This window comes from Octodon degus, unplaced genomic scaffold (genome assembly GCF_000260255.1).
Source record: "Octodon degus isolate 3935 unplaced genomic scaffold, OctDeg1.0 scaffold00193, whole genome shotgun sequence".
Lineage (NCBI taxonomy): Eukaryota > Metazoa > Chordata > Mammalia > Rodentia > Octodontidae > Octodon > Octodon degus.
The window spans coordinates 2,852,470-2,869,146 of record NW_004524769.1 but is presented as its reverse complement, the minus strand read 5'-3'; positions in this window follow the sequence as shown (position 1 = coordinate 2,869,146).

The window sequence follows — 16,677 nt, the reverse complement described above, 5'->3', positions numbered from 1 at the left end:
TGTGCCCTCCCATGGCAAGTGCTGAGTGGCACAGGACAGTGTTATCTCCGGCCTTGTGCCCCATGGCTGTGCCACCAGGTCAGTCAGTCTGTGCAGAAGGCAAGAGGGCTGTTCAGGAAGCTGTCTTCACCCAGGATGGCTAGCGTGCCCTCACCTGGAAGCACAGTGACATCTGCTTCCTTGTGTCCTCAGGGCACCTCCAGGTGCCTGGGGCTGTCCTATGATACCCCATGCTGGAGAGGCAGAGACAGGGATGCTGGAGTAGGGACAGCATGGTCCTAGCCTGGTGGAACTGAGTGTAAAATGTGCATGTCTTGCAGGACACTTGGCTGAGTGTGTGTTTTCCTGCGGCTCTCCCCAGAGCCTTGGGCTGGACGATGCCAACGCTCCTGATGCAGGAAGCCTCATGCAGCATCTCATCTGCCCTGCCCTGGGGTGTGTGCTTTCGTTCCTCTTTGCAATCTACCTTTTTTTCCACTCACGGTATCTCTAAAGTTGCCGACCATTTACAATTTTATAGTATTCCTTCACTAGGTGGCTTTCCATGATGGTTGAGATACATCCTTAACATTTAATTTTTGAGATGATCCATCCTTGCTGCTACTGATGGGAGACGCAGCAACGTGAGGGGCTTGTGCTCATGACTCAAACTGCGGGGCTTGCGACTGAAACAAAGGGGCATTGCTCCTGACTATGGCAGCTTCATTTTTAGGGTCCATTTTAGGGGCCTGGTCAATAATTCAGTTCCCAGGTGCCCCTGCTCCAGCTACTTGGGAGGACAGCCGTCTCTCTCCTTGAACTGCCTGGAACAGCCCTCTGGAGTCAATTCTGGGTAGAAGACACCGAGCCCAAGCAAGTCTCTCCATCTGCAGAAGTGGCGAGCTCTCCACAAGGTGTAACTGCAAGTGGACCCCAGCATGCTTCTGTTTCTATGGTTTCACGCCCTATGTCCTTTCCTCAAGGATTTGAATATACATATTTTTATGCTTCTCTCTTACAGATGAAAAAATATTGAACAAAAAAAGGAAATTAAATGCAGAGAAAAATGAAAGTTGATGTAGAAGGAGTGGAGGGGAGAGCTCAGAGGAAAGATGCGGATGTGCCCGCCTGGTACCCACCCTGGGCAAGATCGCGTTGGTGCTGCTCTGTGAAGAAAGTAGAAAGGAAACTGGGTCAGTGTGGGTGAATAGCTCAGAAGAGCAAGCCACCACTGCTTTTCAGAAGCTTGGCTTTTCCTGGTATAAAAGGTCTCCTATCCCTGAGGCCCCAGGCAGGGGACCCGAGTGACTTCAAGCCAGCTCTGCTGTGGGGTCACTGGAGGAGGCTTCTCTTGGAGTAGTTTTCGGGTTGATTTTGTCTTCTTTCACCCATGTTCTCAATACTTTGTGATTCCACTCCTCAGGGCAGTGGCCATGGGCAGATCACGCCTTCCCTCTTGAAACCCTCGTTCCTCCCCTGTATCCCTTTCCCTGTCTCTAGAACCCCTGCCCTTTCCCAGCTTAGAACAGCCCCATGTCCCTGTTTGCTATCATCTCTTCTATTCTGTATTTTTAAATTCCTTATACCTTGAGTTTCTCACGTAAAGGAGGACTTGTCATATTTTGGCTCACGTGTCTGGCTTCTTTCACCTGACCCCATTATGACCTCAGAGTGCATCCATCTTCCCACAGATGACTCAGATTTATCCTGCGCCATTACAAAGGGGAACTGTCTTGTGCGGGGAGAGCACCTTGGCCTTGTCCCTTCATCTGCTGATGGGCACGGGGGCCCCTCCCACATTTAGCTATTGAGTTGTGCTGCTGTAAAATGGGTCAGCATGGGTCACCATGATGTGACGTCTTTAGCTCTTTCAGGACAATACCTAGAAGGAGAATAGCTTGGATGAGTGGAATTTCTCACTTACTTTTTGAGGAATGTCGTGGTCCAACCACTATGGAAATAGTAGTTGGTTTTCTCACACTGACTCCTGAAGAATCTGACTCATCGGTCATGAAGGGGCCCCAGAGTATAGTTCATCCACTAGGGAAAGCCCACGGGGTTACCTGGTGATTGTAGAAAACTCACTAAATATTTGTTTCAAAAATCCATAAATGAATGAGTGGATCAAACTATTGTTTGCTTTCTCTAATAAGTTGAAAAGCATTTGGAGATCCCATCTGTGGCCTGCACATCACGATGTTTCCTAAAGTTTTTACTACGGTTCATTCTTTCATTCAACAAGCACTTCGTGGGGGCCCAGCATGTTCCAGATGTGGTCCTCAGCCCTAAAAACATGGTCATAAGTAAAACATTCTAAGGGGGAAAGGAATGAGAAATAAGCTAACTAAATATATTTATTTATGACAGGACCCTATGCATTTACTTATTTTAATAGAATGTTATAGTGAACATTCCTTAAATGTAGGCGCGTAAGTTTGAATTACATGTAGATCCGAAGGGCACCCCACTTCCCGCACAACTCAGAGGCCTCACATCTGAGGAGTCACAAGTTGTGGCGACTCCCTCTCTGCAGCCTTGGGAGGAGGCCCAAATCATGTGCACTTACCTCTCTCCTATCTTACTCTGGGATTGGAACCTGGGAACAGGGCCAGGGTTGGCCTTTCTAGTGGACCCTAGAATGTGGATCTATTGTAGACCCTCTGAGGCCTGGACACTGAAACTAATCAGAAGAGCATGGTACGAGGGCTTTGAGCACCGAAGTGCTCTGTAGAACACCTCCTCCTCTGGCTGAACAGTGGCACGCGGAGGAGACCGCCATTAAAAGAAGTTCCCTCAGGGACCTTTATAACTGGAGCCCCTCTGCCTCCTGCTCAGGGAGCTAAGGGGTGGGGCCACCTGCCGAGTCAAATGCTCTGGTCGGAGTGTAGCCACTGAACACCAAAGAACGCTGCCCGCTCTGTCCCTCATTGGCAGACAGGGACTGTGCCTGTGCCCCAGGGGCTCCATGTCCATACAGCCTGGCAGGACTGAGCTGCAGGTGGCTTGCTCACCTTCTCCTCCCGTTAACTGTTTTACAAGTAGTCATCACCACCCAGCAGCAGAAAGGAGCAGCAGCTTCGCAGGCCACTTACAGAAATGGCTTAGCACTTAGGTACTTTCCAGGGCTTTGGAGTGAAAGCGCAGTGAATTTCCTCATCCTCCCCTAACAAATCACCTCACCCAACAGACATATGGATGAAATTCCATTTGGGAGACGCAGGTCTTTCTCGGCCACACAGAAGAGCATGTGAGTCTCTGCTTACGTGTGGGATTGATGAGGCCCTGCCGACATTCAGGCTGCAGGTGGGCTGCCCCAGCACACACGTGGGGAGCTGGAGTAGGCACCTGGGGTTCATGCACAGCAGTACTTTCTGGTGGTCCTGTGCTTACCTCTCTCCTATCTTACACTGGGTTTGGAACCTGGGAACAGGGCCAGAGTTGGCCTTTCTAGTGGGCCCTAGAATCTGGATCTATTGTAGACACTCTCAGGCCTTCACAAGTTCATGTGTGGCTACTCTTCCTGATTGCTCTGTTTCTCATAAAAGAAAATGCTCAGTGACTGTGAGGGCTGCATGCAGTTAGAGGATGAAGAAAGTAAGCAGCAAGTGGCAGAGTCACTGAGACACATCCACAGAGGAGGAAAGGGCCGTGTGCCTGACTCAGGTGGCAAATGAGGCCACGGGAACCTAAGCTGGACAGCCCAGAACCTTCCAGCCAGAAGGGATCTCATGAAGGGTGAGTCCCATCCCCATAGCCAGGGAAAGACAAAAGAGAATAGAGGTGGGCAATTATGGTAAGAATCTGTAATTTATATTTATATCCATTGTGTTCTATGGAAATCCAATGGGATAGGATTTTGTTCTTATTTTTATAAGTATTTTAAATACAGAAAAACTATGAAGATAGTGCAGAGAGTTTTCACATACTTGATACCCAGTTTCCCTTATTAACATATGAGGCTAGTATGGTACGTTTGGTGTAACACATGAACAGTACTGAGACACTGTTATTAACCGAAGCCCACGTAGTGTCCTGTTCTCCTTAGCCTTCCCCCGATGCCCTATCTCCATCCCAGATCCCATCTGGGATATCACATTACTTTAAGGTAACTTGTCTTCCTAAGCTCCTCTTGCCTAGAGCAGTTTCTCAGATTTGTGTTGTTTTTGGTAACTTAACAGCTTTGCAGACTTGTGACCAGGCAGTTCTTAGGACGTCCCTTGATTGGAATTTGTCTGTCCAACTTTTGTTTATGAGTCTAGGCTTATAGTTTTTCAAAGGTGAAGGAGGTATTTTGAGTCTCATCTGCAAAGAAAAAAGACCCAGTGAAATAAGGGGGATTGCACCAAATCATGTCACCAGAAAGGGGTGGAGGGAGTCAGATTTGAGTCTTGACCTTTCTAGAAATTGAATGCTCAACTATGCCATTGCTCTCCTGTACCTCAGTAAGTTGAGAGCTCAAGTAGGACGTGAATCTGAATCCCCAAGTGGAGTTTTCTTCCATGGAGATGCATGGATGGAGAGATGGATGGATGAAACAATACATGAGTAGGTTGAGGAAAAAATGGATCGACGGATAGATTCATGATTATTGCTTTCTGATGATATAAGGAAGAGTTTCAACATAAATATTCAAAGACCATAACATATACAAAGCGACAGTACTTTCTAACCCTTCTGCAATAATTGCTACTATTACACCTATAGCTTTCTAGTTTCTGTATATTTATATCATATGCAATTTTCATTGGCACACAATTGTATCAACATAATTTTAAATAGAAGCATGCTATACACATTGATCTGCAACTTTTTTCTTTTTTTACACTTAAAAGCTTCTATTATGGACATTTTGAAACACACATCATTATGGAAAGAAGTTTGATAAGCACATACCATGTATATTTAATAGTTGTTCACATATTTATCTTATTTTATTTTTTCATTTTATGGAAAAATAAAACAAAATTTTATAACAAAATAATAAGAGAATAATGATAGTTATTATATTGTGTTGCTAGTCAAGAGTATAAGAAATGGGCCTTAAAAATTCTCCAAATGATTCTAACACAAATATTTCTTTCCAATGAACTAAGAAAAACTAGTAGTATAAATATCTAGATTTGGGGGGTTCTTTTACCTTCCTTCCTTTCCCCCCTCCCCCACACTAGTTCCTCTTTCCTTTTGAACAATTTCTTCCTATTTCACAATACCTACTGTATATTTTGGTCTATGTTTTTTCTTCACAGCATGTCCCATAGTATATATTTTAGCTTCATCTCAGACTTCCTATAGTTCTTTATAAGCAGGCACCGGGTTTCTCACTTTAAGATCGGAGACTGCTATGTTCTAAACAGGCAGTGTCTGCCATCAGCTGACTGATTTTCAGCCCCAATGTTCAGAGGTGCAGCCTAGAGGTGCACGTATCTGAGGCTGTTTGTCTCATCAATGGAGATGAATTACTTCATGTCTGTGTAGGCAATGAGGAGGTTGGCCCCAGGGGAGAAAGGAAGTCTCCAGGATGGGTCCTTGAAGGGTGCCTTGTCTCTGCACCTTCCTCTGGCTTCTCATTCTCTCTGCTTTCTGGCCACTGCATACTGAGCAGATTCACTTTGCCATGCCCACCTGCCTTGAGGTTTCTGCCTAGCTATAGACCTAAAGCCATGTTGACTATGGACTGAACCTTCTGAAACCCTGAGCCAAAAAACTCTTTCCTTCTTCAGGGTGACTTTAGATGACTTTCCTACATGTTTTAGCACAGTGTTGAAAAGCTGACTAATGCAGGCTCTTTTCATTACTGAGGGGAGGGAAGATTGTGGCAACATGAGCATCTTTCCAGGAGTCTACGTATTCTTAGCCGAGAGCCTAGAGATTCTTATTCAAATAGATTCACAGAATTTAGACCTATCCAAAAGCACAACTTCTTCCAGGAGATTATAGATGCAAATAATTTTTTGGACCAAAAAAGTGTTGTCTTCCTTCTTTATCTTGACAGTAATCCTTGCTTAGTGTGGATAGAAGGAATCTACTTCAACATTCAGACTAAAAATTCTGTCTTCATCATGCTCTCATTGCTAAGGCAAATTATCTAACACCTACAATTTCGAGGAGGAGAAGGTTATTTTGGTTCACGGTTTCAGTGGGTTCAGTCCCTGGTCAGCAGGCTTTAAAGCAAAAATAGCACTGCAAAGGGCCTGGCAGAGGAAGGCTGCTCACATCATGGCAGGAAGGAAGCAGAGAGAGAAGGAGCCACTGCAGAGAGTGACACATGTCCAGGTCACAACCCAGTGCCCCATTTCCTATGACCAGACCCAGCTTGGGTGCCCTGTGATCCTGTCACCATCCCAAACGCCCATATATGAGCACACTAGGCTTTGAGTAGACATTCCAGGTCTGAACCATAATATACCACCCCAAATTCCAATGGATTGGATTGAAACTAGTCTTAAAAATTTCAAAAAAATGAAGAGCCATCCCCAAATAAGAGACTCAACCAAAAAAAGAAAAAAGAGCAACTGATACGAGTAAACACTTCTAGAAGCAGCAACACAAATGGCTAACAAATGCATGAGAAATGCTCAACCTATCTGGCCATTAGCAAAATGCAAGTTAAAACAGCGCTAGATCCCATCCTACTCCAGAAAGAATGGCCATCATCAAGAAATCAACCGATAACAAATGCTGGCGGGGCTGTGGGCAGAAAGAAGCCCTTTTACATTGTTGGTTGCAGTATAAACTAGTACAGCACAACCACGGTGCAAATTAGCATGGAGATTTCCCAAAACACTAAAACTAGAAATTCCATTCCACACATCTCTTCCTCCTCATATATCTTCCTAAAAGAGTTAAAGACATCATACTACAGAGGTCCATGCACACCTATGTTTATAGCAGCACAACTCATGCAAGCTGCATCTCGGAAGCAGCCTATATGTCCATCAACAGGTGGATGGGTAAAGAAAATGAGATATTCGTGCCAGAGGAGCACTGCTCAGCCATAAAGATAGATAAGCTCGAGTCCTTTGTAAGAGAATGGATGCATCTTGAGGTCACTATGTTTAGTGAAATAAACAAGCTTACATACCCCACGGTTTCTTCTATACAAGTAACCCAAAATATAAATAAAGAGCAAGATAAAATGCACAGATGGGAAATAGGGAAAAAGATTATTTGCAAGAGGGAGGAGGGTTAAGAGATGGAGGGGGAGGAGGAAGAGAGGGGTGAGAGAATGAAAAAAGGAGTGAGATGTGCGATGTGCATGTACCAACTGCATGCAGAAAGGTAAACATGATGTTCCGCACACATGGACTAATAAATAAGAACTTAATGAAAGTATTAAGACTAAAAGCCTTCCTGGGCTCTCTCATACCACCCTGAGTATTTCAAACGATGTTGACTGTTCTCAGCAGCTTCTTCCCTAGAAACTTGCCCTCCGACTGGGAAAAGGGTGCTACAGCATGTAGATGCCTTGCTCACAGTGATGGGGCACACCTTCAGGCACACTGCCAATGCATGCTCACTTGTACAGCACTCAGCCTTTCTCACAGGCACACACACATGATCACTACTTATGGCCCTCACATGATAGAAATGGTTGGAGATCATTCTGACTTTACCTCTAGGGAAACTGTGGCACAGGGAGGTTGTCAAGCTATCTCTGACCCCCAGATCACACTGTGCTGGGACCCATGGAAGCTGATGCCACCAGGTACTGCCAGTTCCAGTACATAGGAAGCACATAGGAAGCATTACATTCACTCCAGTTCACCCGCATCTCATGTGTCTGCACTGAAGCCTTGTGAGTGGGCAGAGAGATTCCAAGTTCAACTGGGACTCAAGGAAGCCATGCTGACTCTGGATCCCATGCATGTGTAGAGCAAAGCTGGGCTGTGGCTGGCAGGAGAGGAAAAGGGTCACTGGGCAGGCCTCATACACAAGAGAGGCTCTGCTTCCTCCAAGGGCAAACTTCATCACAGTGGATGCCCCTGGAGAGACCTAAGGAATGGATCCAGCTCTAATAACTACAATTATACTTCCTTCATTTATTTCAAGGGGGAAATCTAGGCCACTCCAAAACCTAGGGGCTTAATATGAGAGTTGTGTTATTGTCTCCTCTTTTTGGGTGGCCACTGGGTTCAGCAGGACGGTTCATCTGCTGTCTCACTTGGGATCCTTCAGCCGGCCAACATGGAATGATGGCTGAGGCTGAAGTCACCTGGATCATCCTGGAAAACTATTCCTTTTGTCTGACACTGGGCATGGACAGCTGCTAAACTGAGTTTTACCTTTTAATCTCCCAGCTATCTTTTTGTATTTTCTCCCCACAGAGCCACAGGGCCTCATTCATTCCACATGGAGTTAGGTCTTCACAGGGTGGCTGCACTTTTGGATGGCTGCAGCAAAGTACTGAAAGTAGAAGCTGCCAGTCCTTAAACTGTAGGACCAAGCCTGGGATGTTGCCATTTCTTCTGGATTCTACTGAAAGCAGGCTCTGAGCCCTGGGTGGACATACAGCCTGTAATACTTCCTCGATCTCTGCTACACACAAGCAGGCAAGCAGGGTTTGATTCTCCTCTTTTGCATCTGGTTTCCTTGAGCCTCCTATGAGCCTGCCAGGATCTGAGTCCTTCCTCTCCAGGTCTGTGGTATGATCCAGCCATCCTGGCTTGCCAACCCCAATAATGAACTTGAACTACGTCCATCTAGGCAGACAGAATTCTGCTTTGGGTTTGGTGGATGTGACTTTTATTCACTCATTCATATCAGATAAGATTATATTTTATCCCAAGATCTTCTAGCTGCCTTTGCACTATTCCTTGAACCACTTAGTTATGATCATTGTGCAGTCAGGTGGCTACAAAAAGAATTTCTTAGAAATTTCTCCACTTCTTTTTTTTTAAAAAAAAATGTATTTAGGACAGGGTCCAAAGGGTCTCACTGCATAGATCAGACTCACAGTGATTCTCTTATTTTCAGCCTCTCAAGTGCTGGGACTACAGGTGTGCACCACTATGCCCAGTCTCAATCACCCACCCCGGGGTGCGCACCCCAGAGGCGGGACCAGCACGGCACACCAGGGATTGAACCCCAGCCACTGTACTCTGCCTAAGCAGGTGCTTTAGTCGGCTGAGCTATCTGGTCAGCCCTGAAATTTCCCCACTTCTTATTGATGATTTTTTTAAGTTTCTGTGCTCAACAAGAAATTTGAGGAAAAGTTTTAACCACTACTAGTCACTAAGAAATTTTTAAAAGTCAGGAAGGAGGGAGAGCCATGTTCTGAGTGGATGGCCTCTGTAGAGGCATCTGGAAAGCAGGCTGTACTCAGCAGGGAGTGAGGACTGGAACTTGTCCTCTGAATGGAGACTGGCAGAACTGTGTCTTTCTCACTCTCAGTGGCAGTGAGACCAAGTAGGTAATTTCCATAGACTTATTTCAGAAGAACTGAAAGTGGTCTGGTTTCAGAAGGACTGGAGAGTGACCTTTTGCTGAAGCATTACAAGATACCCATTCTTTCTTTCATCAGATATTCACTGAGCACAAACCACACTCCAGAGCTAGACACTCAAGATCCAGAGTGGACAAGAGGAGATATAACCTGCTTGGAGTTGATGGTCTAGTGAGGGAGACAGACAGGGAACAATTAAGTATATGAATTACATTGGGCGTACTCATGCGCCTCTGTTGTCTGAGCATTCAGGAGGCTGAGACTGGAAGATCACTGTGTGTGCAAGGCCAGCCTGGGCTACATGGTGAGCTGAAGGCCACATGAAATACATACCAAGCTCCTTTTGCCAAAACAACAACAACAAAAATCTGTATTTCATTAAACGGTGTAGAATGCTATGACAAAAATAAAGTAGGGTAAAATGTACAGACTCTGAGGTTGTCTAAGGAAGACCTCCACTATAATCAATCTTAAGGAAACTAAGAAGGATTGTGAAACAGAGAAAAGCAAAGAAAAACCAAGAGCAAGAAGCCTGGGGGCAGAACCAGTCTTAGAGTGTTCACAAAATCATGAGGAGGCTGGTGTGGCAAAAGCAATGGGAAATAGGAAAGGAACTTTGTCTAAGAGGTGGGAGAAAGAGGCCAGAAACTTCTCTGCCAAACCTTTTTCACTTTTCCTTTAATGCAGAGTAAGGCGGAATACCTGGTAAAGGATGCTGAGCAAAGATAGGTGTGATCTGAGTTAGGCTTTACAAGTACTTGTGCCATGGCTGTGTTGGGAGCAGAGTTGGGTGGAAGCAGGGTTTCTTTTCCAGTCTTTCCCTGGTGAGAGGTGGTTACACTCGCGCTAACATTGCAGCAGTGATTAGAGGTGCATGGTGAGGTCTTGGGTCTGTTCTGAGGAGAAGCTGAGATTTACTTTTGCATTGGACACATAGTGGGAAGGAAGAAAGTGAGTAAAATATATCCCCAAGACATCCACCACTGAAATAGAAAATGCTAAACTTTCAATTTTTAAATGAGAGGTAATGTAAATAGGATTGATTTTGCATACTATGAAATCTTTAGATCTATACAGAAGCTGAATTTTTGACACGTTAACTTTAAATCCCAGTTAAATATTCCAATCAGAATATTGGATGGGCAGCTGGACGTGTGAGTGTAGATTTCAGGGGAAAGAACAAGCTCTACATTTGTATGTAGAAGGGGAACTCTCTAGCACATCAGGGGAACTTGCATCACACGTGTTTATGATGATCTGCACAAAATACTGTGGAAAGAGTTTGTGGGACATAAACAGAACACAGTAGACCCTCTTTAAAATGCTTCCACTGGTGCTTACCTGGGAAGCAACTAGTTAGAAAATACGTTTGCTATGGAATGCTAACCCTCAGGAGAAATGAGATAGTGCCTATTTAAACATTTTAAGGGTATCAGATGCTGAGGTGTAGTGACTTGCAATCAATACCTGTAATTTGATAAATAGGTAACCAAATATATCCACCTGGACCCAATCATATTTTTTTTTCATTACAGAGGAGGCTTCAAGCAAAAGCAAGTTTTTAACCTATCAATTCAGGCAAAACACAGACTTTGATCTTTGATAAACTTTAAAATACAGCAACCAAAAAGAAGATGGTTCACAGGTCCAGAAAGAAAGGTGGGCTGACCTTGGAGGCAGGACACATCTGCAGGACTGCAGCCCACAAAGACAGTCATCCTTACGCCTTTGACAATGGCCAGGTCCCCTCCCCTGGGGACCACAGGCTCCTGAGCAAAGGCTGGAGACTCTGCCTTCCAGATGGTACGTGGCTCCAGGCTTGGGAGGTGATTCCAGAGAGACCCTCTGTCTTTGAACCCTATCATCTAGCTCTTTAAACTTCCAAGAAGAAGAAGAAATTCACACCCTTGATCAAAAAAATTGCTGCCATTCTAAGAGCTGTCTTGAAGTCTCAATACACTATTTTCAAAATAAGTGTTTCATTCATTCTCCACAAAGAAGTCGATAGCAAGCATCCAACTTGAGAGAGATACCAGTAGGAAATAAGCTAGGCAAAGTTCCTGTCCTTGTCCCACTTGTGTCCTACTGCAGAAGTACACATCAGCTCTGTGTTTCCTTCAGCTTTTGGCTGCACAAAAATCAAAACATGATGTCTTGGTTACTTTTCTTTTGTTGCCGAGACAAAGCACCAAAATCCCAAATTAAGGGAGAAAAGTTTTATTTAGCCCATGGTTTGTGGAGGTTTCAGTCCACAATCAGCTGGCTCCAAGGCAGGGTGGCATAGCGCAGGGCAATAGTTCAAGGTGGCGGAAGACAGCAAAAGCAGCAAGAGCAAAAGGAGAACAAGCCTCTCTCCTTCCTTATAGTGTAAGCAGGTTGCCTTCATGGGAGTGTCACACTCAAGCCATCTCCTTGCTCTCCTCTTACGCAGCATGAGGATGGTCACAAGGTGAGGACCCAGGCCCGCTGCTGAGTTGCCTTCTAAACTTCTGAAGCTGATGTGCTGTGTCAACCACTACACATATGTATCCAAAGCAAAGATCCTATTGATTCTGAAGAATAACGATGAAAGGATGTATAAAGAACCTAAGTGAGGGGGCCTGGCCCTAGCTCAGTCCTTTAAGTGGCTGCTTCCACAAAGCTGTCAGCCTCAGGTTGCTGGAGTTCGAACCTCACAACTCTCCCACTGGCCAAAAGTGCCCTGAAGGCATTCGAGGAACAAAAAAAAAAAAAAAAAAAAAAGAACCTAAGTGAATTCCCAGACTCTTTGCTTTCTTGTCATAGATTCCTTTTCAGGGCCAGTCAGCTGTGTGACCTGCTCTGTCCATGGTAGAGGCCATTCAGATGCTGGAATCTCAGGATCCTTCCCCAGAATGGATCTTGTTGAGACCCAAGGAAGTTTGGGATGGAATGCTTTCTCTACGTAACACTTGTGACAGCTGCCACGTTAAATTTCTCTCGTGTATTAGTCTCCCTGTCAGGTAGATATTTTTATCCCATTCTATGAAAAATGAACAGAAGGGTCGATGCCTTCTTCAAGGTGGGAAAACTGCAATGGTGAATCGAAAGCTCTAGCCCTAGGTGGTGAGTTCCATTTAGAAATTTCCTAGATGTGAGCATTCCCTGTGGCTTATAAGTAATGACTGGCAAGGCTGAGAGATGCGAGCTAGTTCCAAACTCGTGTCAACCATCTCCTGGCATGGCTGGTACCATGAAACCGGAACCCCAGGAATTCTACGGCTGCCTTCTGGATCTGCCCTCCGCCCTTCTCTGACCTGCACCCACAGGAAACCTCAAGAGGTGAAGTGGAAGAAAGAACAGGAAAACTAATCCACCCCCCAGCCCCCGTTCTGTCAGCTCACAGTAAGCAGTGGCCGGTTTCTCTAACAGAGTCAAGGATGGCACCCATCAGATGGCTCCCTCCTGGTGACAGCTCTCTCCAGGCTCCAGTAATCAGCCCATTCCTGTCCCTTTGGACCTGGGGGTGGTACTGGCTGCTGATAGAAGCAAGCTGCGTCACCATCTCTTGTTGTTTTTCCTTAACCTTGTGCACATAGTTGTAATAATCCCCCCTTTTTTTTGTGGAAGCAGAGATTGAACTCAGGCCCTTGCCCTTTCCAGGGAAGTGCTTATTCCGTTGAACCATCTCCCCACCCCACCCCCTTTTTTTGGTGGGGGAACTGGGTATCAAACTCAAGCCCTTGCACTTGCCAGGGAAGCACTTATTCCACTGAGCCATCTCCCTGGTCCCTATCTTAAAACCTTCCTGAAGTATCAGGCAGCCATCTGTTTTGTATTGGGATTCTGCTTGCTACAGGTTGGCAAGAGGAACCTGGGAACTAGGTGGGCAAAATTATTTCCTCTAAAACAAAGTTGACTTACATGGCCCTGACCAACTCTACCTGGAGCCCTTCATTCCTTCAGTGCAGCTTCTCCGCTGAACTCCTCTCTTTTATCCTTCCCTGAAGCTAGAACACATCTTCCAGTTCCTTCCGGCACTGTCAGGAGGACAAAGTTCCCTCATTCTCTTAGGTACTTTCACTTAAAGTTTGCTATTTTTCCATCTACAAGTTTGAAATTTTCAGTAAAACTTAAGTCAGAACAGATGTTAACATTTCAATATCAAACTTTAATATGACCCCTTTCGGCATTGCTAATGATGCCTGATTGCTCCGCATTTTAGAGGGAAGGAAAAGCAATTGACTTTATTTTAGAATGATGGAGTATACTGTAGCTGCATTCAATGATTTTTAAGGAGACCAGCAGGAGGCAAGATTCAGACAGCAGTTAGTAAGATGGGATTCATTATCACGGTTCTCCCTTGTCAACCATCTTAAAAACTAGTCATTGAGGAAGCCCACTAAAGCCTTCTACATTCTCCTTCATGGACCAGAATAAAAATGGTTTTATGAGGCAGTCCAGATGGGAGAAAGGAAGAGTTTCCTTCAGAAATATCACACCAATGTTTTTCTGCATTGTGGGGATACAGTCTAAAGGAAAGCAACAGTTCAACTAGACTGTAAACTCGATTGGCTTGTGAGCCACCCATGGGTGGGCACAGCACACTGTGGGTGTTGCTGGGTGGGTCACGAGGTATGCCCTCACGTGGCCCCTTCTTCCCTGGCTCTGTTCCCTTGTTCCTCTTCTGGCCACCATGGCCCAGCAGCTTTGCTATGTCATGCCCTTCACCATCATGCTCCTGCCATGGGGTCTGTGGACTTCAGGCTCGGTCCTCCAAGAGCAAGAACCAAAATACACCTCTCCTAGCCAGTGTGGTGGGGCAGGAGAGAAAAAGTGCTAGCCCAACCTGGGCAATTAAGTGACTTAGGGAGACCATGTTTCCAATGAAATTTCTTTTTTCTTGTATTTTAGGGAAGGGTCTTCAGGGTCTCATTACTAGATCAGACCCAGTGATCCACCTATTTATAGCCCTCTAAGAGCTAGGATTACAGGCATGCACCACCATGCTCAGTCTCAATTGCTGTCTCAGCATGCCCCTGGGGTGGGGCTGGCACAGCAGGCCCAGGGAACGAACCCCCAGCCCCTGTGCCTGCTTACAGATGTTTTAATCTGCTGAGCTACGTGGCCAGCTCCCTCAAAATAAATTTTAAAATGGTCTGGGGATGTAGCTCAGTGTGATGGTCCTGTCTTCCAACCTCAGTACCACAAAATAAATAAAGGAATAAACCTGCCTTTCCTCCTATAAGTGCCAGACACCAGGCGCTCTGTCCAGCACTAGGGCAACTGACTGGTGCATCAGCACCAGCCCCCGTGGTGTGAACAGTCTTCCCTCCCTCTGTACCACGGTTGCCCTAAGGACACTCTCTGCCTCTGGTTCCACTCTTCTGCACTCTCCACCCGGCTCCAAGGAGAAATTTCTCCCAGCAGGGTGAGTTTGATTGGTTTCTTCCTGCTTCTGTCCTTTGGATGGCTTGCTGTGGTCCACAGAGGAAAGCAAACTCCTGAGAAAGCCACACGGCCTTGCCTACCTCTGTGGCTGTCCCCAGCACCCTCTAGAACTCTGGAATCTAAGCTTTCCACCCCTCATGTGTCCTGCCCTTCATTTCCCTTTTCCAGAGCCTCCCCATGGACCTGCTCAAGGGTCATCTCCATCACTCCCAGTAAGCCTCAAGCACAATGTCTCCTTCCTGCCAAGACTGTCCCTGCCTCTACAATCTTCCATCACCCTCACTTCCTTCCCAGAGTTGCTGTTTTGTTTTAGACTAAGTCCCTTCCTCCTTTGTTTCACAGTCTATGACTTCAGAAATAGGAAAAACTCCTAAAGAACTCTTTTTCCAATGTCACATCCTTCTAAATCAATAAATTCTCATATATTAGGAAGCAAATGACACTCATTGAGCCTCTACTGCTGTGCAGTACTGCCTTGTGTGTAGCTGTGTTGAATCCTGAGCGCTACCTTACTTTAAGGAACACAGCTGTCCCTACTTAGTCACAAGGAAACGCTGAAAAGAAAGTGGTTAGGCTCCTGCAGCCCAGTGGGGGCAGGCAGCAGGAAGCCAGAATCTGCAGATGAGCCCAAATCTGTGTTCTTTGCATTTTATCACTATTTTCTCATCAAGAGTTGATCCATCAGACTTCTAAGATTGCTTCTGCCTTGTGCAGGGTGATACGGACAACAAAGTCCCACATGGCATCATCTTACCTGACTTCCTACAAACCTAAAGGATCCTCACTTTGCCAATTGAAAGATCAGCTTTGCCAAGACAGGAACTGTCTCCTCACCCAGCTCTCTGTCACCCTCACTATCCCCCAGGCAGGAAAGATTTCTTCCTACCAGCAAAGAGCAGTTGCATCTCTAAGGTCTAAATAATTTGGCTTTTCAGTGGCTCCTGTTCCAGGTCCTGTCTTACCAAGGAGGACCCAACCCCTAATCTGCAGGGTCCTCTCAGCGAAGTCATCAAACACCAGCTACAGGGCAGTAGGCCTGTGGCCAGCTCTGCCTTCAGGCATAGGGCTTTATTTTTGTTCCTCACCTTACACAGCACTTTAAAAAATATGATTAGGTTCTAGTTTTTTAAAAGCAGATGTCTAGCTTCTCTTGAAAAGAAAATGCTCCCACCAAGGATGTGAGGCTCATGCCTTCCTCTGTGACATCCCTTATGAGTTCCAGTCTGGTTCTCATACGCGAAGCCCCCACTGGCTGTGGCCCAGTGGAGACGCATGAACAATGACCGTGAACTTGCCTCCTTCTGTCATTTTCTTTTCAAAATTTAGCTCAAGGCACTGATTTCTTGGAATTAGTCCTTTTTCACAGCATCAAAGAACATCTCCTACAAAGACTCCTTCCTCCTCAGTACAAGAATAAAGATACAAAGGCATCGGGTGTTCCTGCTGGCATTCCTTTAGGGGCCTGCTTGTGCCCTGGGAAGAAGGAGCACTTTCAAGGGGAAGAACTGTGCATCACGGTGGCTGAGAAAGTCCTGTCTCTGGGCCCTCTGCTCTCTGTCTTGTCTTCCCAGATTTCTGATGGCACTGAAGAGGCAGTTGCCAAGTGGAAACGATAAAAATATGCCATATTAATCCCTCTGGGCAGTGTTGTCTTTTTGTTTCTTTACCTTTACTATGAAGGTAGTGGACACCTTGGCCCATCAAGGACTAATCTTCCAACATCTTCTGATGGCTCAAGAGAACCTTTTTCCTCCTCCTTCTCCTCCTCCTCCTCCCCCTCCTCTTCTCTTCTTCTCTTTTCTTCTTCTTCTTCTTCTTCTTCTTCTTCTTCTTCTTCTTCTTCTTCT